General features: G+C 41.0%; 1 protein-coding gene and 1 pseudogene across 1 annotated transcript in view; both read left to right on the top strand.

Moving 5' to 3' along the window:
- Positions 1-12,334, top strand: part of AUTS2 (AUTS2, activator of transcription and developmental regulator) — a 1,215,803-nt gene that overhangs the window by 404,274 nt on the left and 799,195 nt on the right. The gene's annotated exons all lie outside the window — the stretch shown is intronic.
- On the top strand, positions 3,798-5,684 carry LOC113883667 (annotated as a pseudogene).

A 12,334-nucleotide genomic window follows, 5' to 3' on the forward strand; every position in this document is an offset into this window, starting at 1 on the left:
ATGGCAGGAGTTAGAAGAGGTAAACAGTGGTGGGATCAAAATGATTTTTGTATCATGTGTCACTCACTAGGCCCTCAGATTGTGCTGTAATCATACTGTTCTCTCTTCTGGCTTTTAAATTTAAAGAGCTAAGTCAAGTTATTACAGATAAAAATGTCAGTCATGTCCAGTTGTACAAATTATTAGCCACAAAATTCAAAGAACAGCAGTGGAAAGTCTAATCCTAATGCACAGTTGAACATACCTTTCTGGGCTCTCATCTCAGAGATGAGGCTTTTGCCTTCTTCACCCAAAGGATGGTGTGGGAATTGTTTGGAATGAAGAAGCAGGGCAGAGATGTAATTCAACTTTGTGTTCTCCCATCATATTCTTATTCCAGTGGAGAGATGTATCTTTTCTATCTTTAGCTCAAATTATCAAACACAAATTGGAGCAAGGATAATAAAACCAGATGACTAGGAGAGTCCCATCTGCCCCCTCACCAACCTTTCTCTCTTCAGTGTCGTTTCTACCCATATTAGCAGATGGCACCAGTTCTTGGCCAGTGTCTCTAGTTATCTAAGGGATTGTTCTTTTGCCCGCCTCCTTTAATACAACAGTAGAAAAATTGGTCATGACTCACTCTATGCCCATTGGCCAAGGCTCTGATTCCTGAGAACTAGACAGAAGCTTGGAATTCAACCAAACCTTCTGTAATGCATTACAATGATCTGCCTGACAGCAGAAAGCTGGGTTGATTTAAACTTGAGCTTTTATATACTGGAAGGTTTGTTCAGTGCTGGCTAGAAAAAGCTAATAGTAACAATCTCAAAAACCTTAAAAAAGAAAAAGCAAAGGCTTTCTTGAGTTTTGTTCTGAGAATGCTGGTTACTTCTAATGGTGAGTGGTGTAGCGCTATATGATGCAAATTGCAGGACTCTTTAGTTCCAGTTCTGCATTTGACCTCTCTGTAAAGGAAAGTGAGCTTCTGACTAAACATGGGAGAGTGAGATTTGACAGATGACATGGAAGGTGAAAGGTGAAAGAGTAGGTTGTGAGGGAGCATCTGTTTACTGCAGAGCGTGGAGTCCTGGCTCTTGAGGCCAGTGGATTATAGACTCACCATCATCTTTGAAGCAGTGTGTTTTGACTTTAGTAAAAACAGTGTAAGTAAATTCTGTAACCTTTTCTTTGGGTCCTGGACAGTATTTCAGAACAAGTGACAGTTGACTAAGCACTGAGAAAAAAGTACAGTCCTTACAGAAAGCCAGATATACCCTTCAGTTCTTTCTTTAGCAAGACTGTTGGACAGTAACTCAAGGGCATGTCATAGACACAATTCATTTGGACTTCAGCAAGATTTTTGCCTTGTCTTCCTTGATTCTATTGTGAACAATTAGAAAAATACAGGTTCGGTGGCATGATTATCAAGATATATAATTTCATTATTATTTCACTGGTTAAGAACATTTGTTTCACTCTGGATAGAACTAAGATCATTGCATAAATGCCTATCCTTCTGTCTATCATATTTAAATTTTGTCTTTGCAATGAAGCTGTAGTCACAAATGTTTCAAAAATAGTTCAGTCGCTCAGTCATGTCCAACTCTTTGAGACCCTATGAACTGCAGCACGCCAGGTCTCCCTGTCCATCACCAACTCCTGGAGTCCACTCAAACCCATGTCCCTTGAGTTGGTTAAATCATAAATATGCTGGGTGGGAAAAACAGGACACAGCTGGATTTTGACTATCTGGGTAGTGACCAAATTAAGGTGAAAAGGTAAGAGTTAGGTAAACTTAGGTTCAAAACCCAGCCATGAAAAAAGAAAATAGAGAGGGGAGACACAATTTTCAGCTGACACATTTAGTGAGTCAGCAGTGTGTCTTTCACAATAAAACTACTGGTGTTTTTGAGTACCTTAATAGAAACATAGAATGAAGTAGTGGATGTGTGCCTGTTTTGTGTATGTTTGAGGAGGAGGGGATAGATAGGAACATTTGAAGTAAGTTTTCCCCAGCATCACAGATAGTATTAATGTTCACATTCTGCACATTTTGGTGTATTTGTAAATCACCTCTAATCTTTAACAGAGAAGGCAATGGCAACCCACTCCAGTACTCTTGCCTGGAAAATCCCATGGACGGAGGAGCCTGCAGTCCATGGGGTTGCTAGGAGGCTGGGTACGACTGAGTGACTTCACTTTCACTTTTCACTTTCATGCATCAGAGAAGGAAATGGCAACCCACTCCAGTGTTCTTGCCTGGAGAATCCCAGGGACGGGGGAGCCTGGTGGGCTGCTGTCTATGGGGTTGCACAGAGTCAGACATGACTGAAGCGACTTAGCAGCAGCAGCTAATCTTTAAATTGAAAAGATCCAAATAGCTGTGAAAATTCATTGGATTTAAAAGCTGCTTTGGCAAGGGGAAAGCAAAACTGTACTTAAAGAGGGATTTTCAGAGAGTAGTTTTAAAGACATTTAACTTGTCTAATGTCAAGTTAAAACAATTTAAGTAGTTACAAGAACAAGTCCTTGTAGGGTGTATGAAAAATTGGTAGTCACATGAAAGTTTGAGGAAACTTAACAGAAAGCAACTTTCAAGGTGTAAGGTATGAAGTTTGCATATATTATCATGGGATAAGTTTAAAAATGTAGTCCCATATGTATGTTTTGCTTACCATATGTGTGCCATATACCGTAAGCCATCAGAGATTCAGAATTTATAAATGGCGTGCTTCCTGTTTAATAAAAAATAATTAGTTAAGGAGGAACTGGAAAAAGTTTGAAGGTTAACGGGATAAGAAATTGATCAGCAAGGCAGGTAAGAAAGGGCTTCGGAATTTCTCATGCTTCATTGGTAGAAATAGCAAAGATGAACTAGGATGAGAATCATGAGTCTGAGGTTTTGGCAGGCTTAGAAGCACAGCCTTTTAAAATTGATTTTTGGAAACTGCTCTTTATTACCCACTTACAACATCTTATTCAGATTTGTGGCACAGGTTCCTTCTAGTTGTAAAATTCACCTGGTACTTAGAGATTATCATTCTAATTCATTACTTTTATCCTGGAAAACTGGGACTTGATGGTCTGGTTACCTTGTAATGTGTTTGGATTTAATTTAGTTCACTAAAATTTTTATATTGATAGCAGCCTTCCCTGGGGTCTGTAATACCCTGGAGGTAAAGAACATACTTGATCTCAGCATTTCTTTAGGGCCTGGCCCTTTCCCTCGGACATAGTAGGCACCTAATAAATATTTATGAAAAAGTATTGAGATAAGTATTAAGATTGAAATCCTCATCATACACAGTAGAAAATCAAGTCTCTGGTTGTTTGTGTGGTCCAGCATTTCAGAGCAGAAAGGAGCCTTAGAAGGGAACACGTACAACTCCTCTATTTCACACATGGGGAGAGGAGAATTCCTGAAATTTAACAGGGGAGCTGCTGTCTGAATGTTGCAACTGGCGTGTTGTCTCAGGATTTATTGCTGATTCTCTTGGGACTCAGGATGATTTGGAGAAAGTTGAATCAGTATCTTCAGGTCTGTGCTGGTTTTTTCCTACCCTAGCACACCTTCAGCATCCAGAGTGCATTCCTCTTTAGTAGTTCCATCTCTTCTTGAACACGTGAGTTCAAACCCACAGTTTTGCTTTTATCTTTAAGTACTGTTTAACATACAGGCACTACACCATGCAGTGCAGATACCAATTAAAGGAACAGTTTTTTGTAACCAGCCTGTTTACAGTCTATATGCCTTGGTGGTGGTGGTGGTGTGCAGTGGCTGAGTCATGTCAGACTCTTTGCGACCTTGTAGACTGCAGCACACCAGCCTTCCTGGTCCTTCACTATCTCCCGGAGTGTCCTCAGTCTTGCGTCCATTGAGTGGGTGATGCTTTGGTGATGCCCTGTTAATGTGATCCTGGCCAGCTACTGGTTGTTTGACTGCATCAAACATTGAGTTACTTCATGTGATACTGTTTCATATTTATGTTTGGCATCTTGTTTTGTTCAGTCAACTAACGAAAAAATTATAATCACACATGAAAATTTTGTTATATGGCTCTTAATTAAAGCATAGAGTTGAAATGAGTATCAAGCGGATTTTTTTTTAATTGCAGAGAGTTTCATTAAATGTTTAAGTTAGGGTGGTTTCAACTATGAGTGTTAGAAAACCTAACTCAAACTTGCTTAACCAGTAAGGAAACTTATGGGGTCACCTCACCCAAGTCCAGAAGTGGGGAGGGCTTCAGGTAGGTTAATTCAGTGACTTAGTGTGTATCTGTCCTCAGAGACCTCATTTCTTCCTGTCTCATCTGTTTGCTTTCACAGTATCAGCGGCATCCCTAAGCTATCTGTGCATAGTTATTAGTGGCTGTCGGGGCCTCACGCTTTGCTCATAGCTAATTGTAGAAATGTGGGAGTGTGGGCCAGGGAGATTGAGAGAGATTGAAGGGAAAATGACTTCTTTCCCAGACAGAGGCAAAGATCTCCCCTCTGCCTCTGGACAAATTGGGGGCATGAGCATAAAAAACTGTCCTTTTGGGTTGGCGTGTCTGGATTGATTTAGGCCTGAGTTCCAGACCAATTGCTGGCAGAGAGGATGAAAGGACTTTGATGGGCTTAACTAGGCCTGGAGCTGGAGTTATGTCCTCAAGGGCAAAGCCCCAACACAGTAGGGGAAGGGTAGAATGAAGGTTGGGGAGTCAACCTCAGTTGGGCTTTGAGTGGCTCTCAAACCAATGATCACAGTTGGCTAAATCTCTTATCCACAGCAGTACTGGTTTCCTCTGTAAAAACTGTTACTCCAGACTGTCAGGATGAGAAAGGTACAGCCAAATGCATCAGTTATAGATTGCTTGCCTCTAACCATTGCTTGTGTTTTAACTTTGGTAAGTCAAGGAGTATGGAGTGAATGATCGTAAGACACTCCCCTCAAGGGAACTTGGGAATTGGTAGAAAAGCAGAAAGGAAACAACTGCTAAATAAGGTTTCTTGTCAAATGTGCAGTTCAGGGATGCTGACTTGTAGGAATTCAAGTTGGGTTTTTGGAGAGAACACAGCCTCTGGTATCCCCCAGCATCACTGGAGTGGCTGCTTTTCTTTCTTGCCCTGGGGTAAGTGAAGCATTTTGATAATAATTTAGTGCAACATGGTTTATAATTTATAAAAGGTCACTTCAGTTTAAAAACTTTCATCCATGCTCTGAGCTACCTAAGATCCAGCGCTGATCCTTAAAGGAGCTTTGGGGAGGGTAAGGAAAGCTTATCCATTCTCTTCCATTCTGCTGCTCATTGTGTGGCCATGTGCTCTTTGTGCCTCTTTGCCTGGCCTCTCAAAACTGAAGAAATAAAGGACTTTCTGCATATAGCAAGGTGAGACAATGCCAGGTCTGTCAACATCAAGGAAAATAAGAATAACAGGAAATTTAAAGGTCAGTTCAGAAGATACCTTTACACCTTGGTCATCATAGACAAAGGGAAAGCCGAGAAGCTGAAGCAGTCCTAGTCGCCTGGTTGGGCAGTGAAGGAGCTGAAATGAACCAGGCGTGCTGATTTGAACTGTATAATGGTTTAACAAAAATTCTTTTTAAAAAGGTGTGTGTGTGTTTGAGGGAAAAGGAGAGTGCTGGGTATGAACAAGGGTGGCGGTGATATTGTTTAGTCGCTGTCATGTCCAACTCTTTGTGTCCTCATGGACTATAGCCCATCAGGCTTCTCTGTCCATGGGATTTCCCAGGCAAGAATACTGGAGTAGGTTGCCATTTCCTTCTCCAGGGGAACTTCCCAACCAGGGACCGAACTTGCATCTCCTGCATTGCAGATGGATTCTGAGGCATCTGGGTGTAGTTGACTATAATTGGAGGCAAGATGATATAACTGTCTAGAGGGAAGAGTCTGTGTTGGATGCATGACTGAAGTTATCACACAGCAGATTAGCGCACTGTCTTAAAGGGCAAATAGAACTTTGACAGGTCAAAATGAGGGTGTTTCAAAAACAGACAGTAGTTTGTATAAAGCCTGTAGAGTCCTAAAATATGTAGTGTGAACATGCAGCAGCAATTTGGAAGATAGACGCTTACTCCTCGGAAGGAAAGTTATGACCAACCTAGACAACATTAAAAAGCAGAGATGTTACTTTGCCAACAAAAGTCCGTCTAGTCAAGGCTGTGGTTTTTCCAATAGTCATGTATGGATGTGAAAGTTGAACTGTAAAGAAAGCTGAGCACTGAAAAATTGATGGTTTTGAACTGTGGGGTTAGAGACGACTCTTGAGAGTCCCTTGGACTGCAAGGAGATCCATCCAGTCCATCCTAAAGGAGATCAGTCCTGGGTGTTCATTGGAAGGACTGATGTTGAAGCTGAAACTCCAATATTTTGGCCACCTGATGCAAAGAGCTGACTCATTTGAAAAGACCGTGATGCTGGGAAAGATTGAGGGCAGGAGGAGAAGGGGACGACAGAGGATGAGATGGTTGGATGGCATCACCGACTCAATGGACATGAGTTTGGGTAAACTCCAGGAGTCGGTGATGGTCAGGGAGGCCTGGTGTGCTGCAGTCCATGGGGTTGCAAAGAGTTGGACACGACTGAGCGACTGAACTGAACTGAAGGGACACAGGAGGATAAAGGATCCAGGTGTGTCTGTTGGGATCACAGCATGTCAAATCCAAAATAAAATATATACATGTTGTGGTAGGCAATAGTGAGCCATTAAAAAAGTAAAAAATGATTTTGGGACTTTGTTTAAACAGCACATGGCAAGAACAGTCTATATTTATTTTACTTTATTTCTTGTAAACTGAACAGTGAATACTGTTTGAGTTCATGGGAAAGACTCACTCTCTCAGAGAGGGAACTTTGGGAAACGTTCTGGAGATGGAATCCAACCTGAGTTGTAAAGGTTGAGCTGACCTGATGGAGAACAGAGGGGAGTTTGCACTGTGTACCACACACAAGACCACGTAGGCTGATGGAGCCTGAAGTGATGCAATGCCCAGACATGATCTGTGACATCCAATAAAGCGTTAAATTTTACCCAATATAATTTTTTAGTATATTTTATGAGCATATTCCAGAGTTCTAAGAAAACTGGTTTTGTATCTTTAACACATGGGATAATGCTAAATGAGAATATTTTATTAACTTTGTATGTCAGTCCTTTGAAATTCTGACATTGGGCTGTGTGTGTATCATTTAGAACATTTCTGACTCCATAAACCCAGAGTTTAAAGTTAGAGAAAGGCGCGCATGTGGCAGTGCTTAGTGCCCTGCCTCAGGAAGCACCTCCCACTGTTTCCACGTGGTCGTTAGATGCCTGGGCCTCCCCATCCCCTGAACTCTGATCATCGCAGAGATTTTACTCCTCAGCTCTTTAGAAGTTCTACTCCAAATCTAATGTTAGTTTAACTGCCAAATGACGGAATCCAGAGCACATGGTAAGTATTACTTGAAATCGACAACTGGAAAAAGTTTCACAGAGGCTCACATGATGCTGTTTGTACGTTTTTTTTTTCTTCCACAGTGACACTTAAAATTCATCCCACATTGCCTGTAGGAGAGAGGAGGGGGAGAAGCCCTGTTGTTTGATAGCTTTGTATGTTCCTCCGAAGAAAGAGAGTGCTTGAAAAAAAGAAAGGCAGGCTTTCAGATGTTGTCTGAACAAAGATATGGAAATGTGAGACGAGGGCAGCATCTGGAGGTTTTCAAACACTGGAACACAGGCTGCACGCTTCTTTTGCTGTTGGAGGAGTGAAAAGCTGTTTCCTGTCATTTCCCATCTTGTCACTTCCAGGACCAACATCTTGCTACTTCTTGCACCAGCTGCTGTTGTTGTTGTATTTTTTTCCCTCTTCCCTCCACAGACAGATGGTACAAGAGCTTTGATAATGCTCCCCCCAGTTCTAAAGAAGGTTGCTTGTGTGGTACCTCTATAGAATGATCCTGTACCCCGATCACTCACTTTACGCCCCCGTCACCCACTCTATTCTGTTAGCAGAGTCTGAAGGAAGCAGAGGGGATCTGGTGGAGGCTTTTAACAGCATGCTCTCTCATGGCTGGTGGAGATGCCTTATGGAAACCTCACCTCTGCCAGGGCAGCCCTTTTGTTTCTGAGGTTTCACTCCAAAAGAGGGAAGAGGTGAAGAGAGTCAGCTTTTCTACCTTTGCCTCCGTAAGAACCAGGGATTTCTGATCGTGCTTTCTGTGTACTCTGAACCCAGAATAGGAGTTCTGACATCCTTGTTTCCCTCCCTAGATTTTAGCTAAGTAGAATTGGGCACAGGTGATGTACAGATGACCCTTGAACAACACAGTTGGAATTGTGCAGGTCTACCGATAAGCAGATATTTTCTAATAAGTAGGTACCACAGTACTGCATGATCCGTGGTTGGTTAAATCCGTGGATGCAGAACCACTGATAAGGATGGCAGACTGTACAGTTAACTTGGATTTTTGACTTTGTGCTTAGGGGTGGGGAAGGTGGGGAATGTGCCGATGCCCCTAATTCATACATTGTTCAAGGGTCTACTTTACTATCATTTCAGAGGGCTAGATATTTATCTTCAATTGCTCTCTTTACACCTATTACTTTAAATATTTTTCTTGGGTTTCTCAGTGAGGATCAGAACTTAGAAATGCAGGATACCTGAATAGATACATTGAGGAGATAATCGTTGGGAACAACTTTGGTTTTGTTTAATTTTATTGTATTTATCATTACAAAGTAAAAATAACAACTGCAAGTATGGAGCTTCTCCCTTCTTTTCCTCAGAATGATAGCTGTTTTTCCAAGAAGTAACATACTCTTTGTAGAAAACTTACAAATCTGTTATAGAAGAAGTAAAATTATCTGTAATTCTGGAATGATCACTCTTACCTTTGGTATATTTCCTTGTAGATTTTCCTTCAGGGTCATGGTATATGTATTCCTCTTGTTCACCAGAACAAAATGCTTTGGTCACTTGTTAGGATGGATTTGGTGGTAGTGATAGTGGTGGTGTAATGATGATAGCTAATTTCATCCAACATTTATTATATAGCAGTCACTGTAGTACATGTTTTACATGCATTGCACATTTCAATTCTCATATCAGTCTAGAAGTGAAATTGAAAATGAAAGTCTCTCAGTCGTGTCTGACTCTGTACTGTAGCCCTCCAGGCTCTTCTGTCCATGGAATCCCGCAGGTCAGAATATTGGAGTGGGTAGCCATTCCCTTCTCTAGGGGATCTTCCCAAACCTGGGTCTCCTACACTGCAGGCAGATTCTTTACCACTAGTACCACTTGGGAAGCCCATTAATCCAAAAGCAAGAATGAATTTATCTATATTTTAGACATGAGTCAAGCGGAGGCAGAAAAACACTGTGTAGCTTGCCCAAGGTCACAAAGTGCATGTAAGGTGAAGTCAGGACTTGAATCTGGATGGTTTGTCTCTGAAATTCATGCTGTTTACTATTTGTCCGTCTTTAAAAAGTCTGAGTATATTTAAGACACTTGATACATATTGCCTCAGGTTTCTTGGCGGGGGAGGGGGAGCAGGGTGCTGTGCTGGGTTTCCTCTAGCTGCAGCAAGCGAGGGCTGCTCTCTAGTTGCGATGTGCAGGCTTCGCGTTGTGGTGGCTTCTCTCGTTGTGGAGCACGGGCCCTAGAGCTCGTGGACTCAATCGCTGTGGCTCCCGGGATCTGGAGCACAGGCTCGGTAATAGTTGTGGCTCAAGGGCTTAGTAGCTTCGAGGCATGGTGGATCTTTCCAGGTCAGGGATTGAACTTGTGTCTCCTGCATTGGCAGGCAGATTCCTCACCACTGAGCCACCAAGGAAGCCCTGTAAGATTTTTTTTTTTAATCAGTTCATATTTCCTACATTCATAAGATTGCTTATTGTGGCCTTGCTACCTTCAGATATCACCAGATGTGCTTTACCTTTATAGATGTTTGAAGTGATTGATCACTCACTTTTTCCATATTCGTTTTCTTACTAGAAAGATTGGACATTTTTCATGTGATATTGATCATTTGTATTTCATCTGTAAATTGTTCTGTCCTACTGCTTTTATTGGCTAGTTAAATTTTTTGTAAAACTTACCATACACGTTAACCCTTCATCTCATTTGTTTAAAATATGTTTTCTTCTGCTACTTGCTTTCTTATTTTTGAACAAACTACTTATATGACTGTTTTAAGTATGTACATGTCCATATATTTTTTTTCTGTATACCCCTCTCACATATCATCAATTTTAGCTTGTATTTTCCTTTATTTTATGGTTTTATTACTTGTAGACAACTCTTCAGTTCCTATCTGGAATTTATTTTAATGTATGACCTGAGGTGAGACCCTGGTTTTATTATATTATTGATAGGTAATCCTTTTTTGTTTGTTTTTGGAATCCATTTAAAAATTACCTTGTATTATATATTTCACTCTTCTGTGGTGTACCTTATTATATATTTGTTTCTTTTACCTGTTACCATTTGTTTTAGGCTATTTTTTCTTACTAGTTTAGTATAAAGAATACAACTCAGGAACAGCCAAGCGGAAACGATGCATGGAACAGGTACGGGGGCAGGGGTTGCACAAGTCAGGAACAGGGCAGAGCTTCCATACCCTATCCAGGTAGGCCATTCTACCGGCACCTCAGTGTGTTCACCGGCCCCAAAATTCCTGGACCCTGTCGTTTGAGGGCATTTTATGGAAGGTTTTAGTACATGCGTGTGATCGGTTAAATTGCTGACAGTTGGTGTGAAGATCTCCAGCTTTCCTCCTTTCCCCTAAATTGGAGGTGGGGATAGGTACGGGTGAAAGTTCCAACCCTGTACTCATGCCTTGTCTTTCTGACAACCAGCCTCCCATCCTCCTGAGGCTGTTTGGGCATCTGCAGAAGTTGTCTCAGAACTAAACCCAAGTGACACTCCTATCACTCAGGAATTCCAAGGCATTTAGAAGCTTTATGTCAGGAAACTATGACAAAAACCAAATATGTGTTTTATTACAGTATTGTAGAAAGTTCTCAATTTGTGGCAAATGAATAATTTGCTTACAGCACTGAGATTAGACATAACATTGGTTGACACACAAGAGGGCTATATTCTTTTCTCTGAATTGCAGCAAATAACCTAGTAGTAACCTTATTAGTAACCTAGGTGGTCCCAAAACTTTGATTTTATTTAAAGAAGGAACTGCCTCTTGCCTTTGCCTCTGTGATTTTACACACGTATTAGTACGGGCAGCAACCAGTAATAAGGATCTTCTATAATCAAAATGATGCCCCCTTGTTTTTGAGTCTTGTTTTACAGTACTGAAAGTGTTGTGGGTTGTACTTTTTTATTCAATCTTAATGATAACCCTATGATGTAACTTGGTCCAAGGTGTTTCATCTACTTTACATATGAAGAAAATGAGACTTGTACTAAAGTCTTTGCCCTCAGCCACAGGATTTGTAAATTGTGGAACTGGCCTCTAGTTTAGCTCTCCTGAGACCTGAGTTGGTATTTTGACTGGGTTAGTTCCAAGCCTTTCTGTGTTTTTTTTTTTTTTTTTAAGAGATTTGCATATCTACCATGTTCACCTTTAAAATATTGAAAAATTGTAGTTAAGGTGCCTACCTAAAATGACCTGTCAAAATATTTTTTTTCAACTGTAAAGTACTAATCAAATGTATGGCTTTGTCTTTATTATTCCCTGGGGACTAACAGATACTTGTCTTCCCTATTCAGTGGTATATGATGGTAAGTAACAAAGGCGTATTATTTGCAAGCTTTATTTTTTAAAGTATATTTCATCTGTCATGAAGGATATTTTTAACTAAAAGAAGAAGCAATCTTCATTTGTCTTAGGTCAGTTGAAAGTGAATGACACTTGAGACAGAGTTGTCAAATTTGTCTTCTGCCCTCAGATTGCTAATCACGGTCTTTTCTTCGTAATCTTATGGAATAGGGTAAAAAGTTTGCATCTCAGTTTATAGTTAGTATTTTGGAAGTTTCATATTCAGTTGTATTCAGAGTAGTTCCACATATTTTGGTGGTCATTAAGGCTGTCTGCAAATATTTCAGCTCTTCTGTCTCTGTCTTCCGCTCTGGTCACATGGCCTTCTCTGGCCACTTTAACTTTGGGAAGCCATATGACTTACTTTGCTAATGAAATGTGAGCATGACTTCTGGGTGTGTACTCTACTGGGTGTGTATTCTCTTTTCCTCTGTGTGGGTATGTTCAGTCACTCAGACATGCTCAGCTCCTTGCAACTCTTTGGAATGTAGCCCACAGGCTTCTCTGCACATGGTATTTTCCAGGCAAGAATACTGGAGTGAGTTGCCATTTCCTCCTTCAGGGGATCTTCTTGACCCAGGGATCAAACTTTCATC

Source organism: Bos indicus x Bos taurus, chromosome 25 (genome assembly GCF_003369695.1).
Source record: "Bos indicus x Bos taurus breed Angus x Brahman F1 hybrid chromosome 25, Bos_hybrid_MaternalHap_v2.0, whole genome shotgun sequence".
In the NCBI taxonomy this organism is placed as follows: domain Eukaryota; kingdom Metazoa; phylum Chordata; class Mammalia; order Artiodactyla; family Bovidae; genus Bos; species Bos indicus x Bos taurus.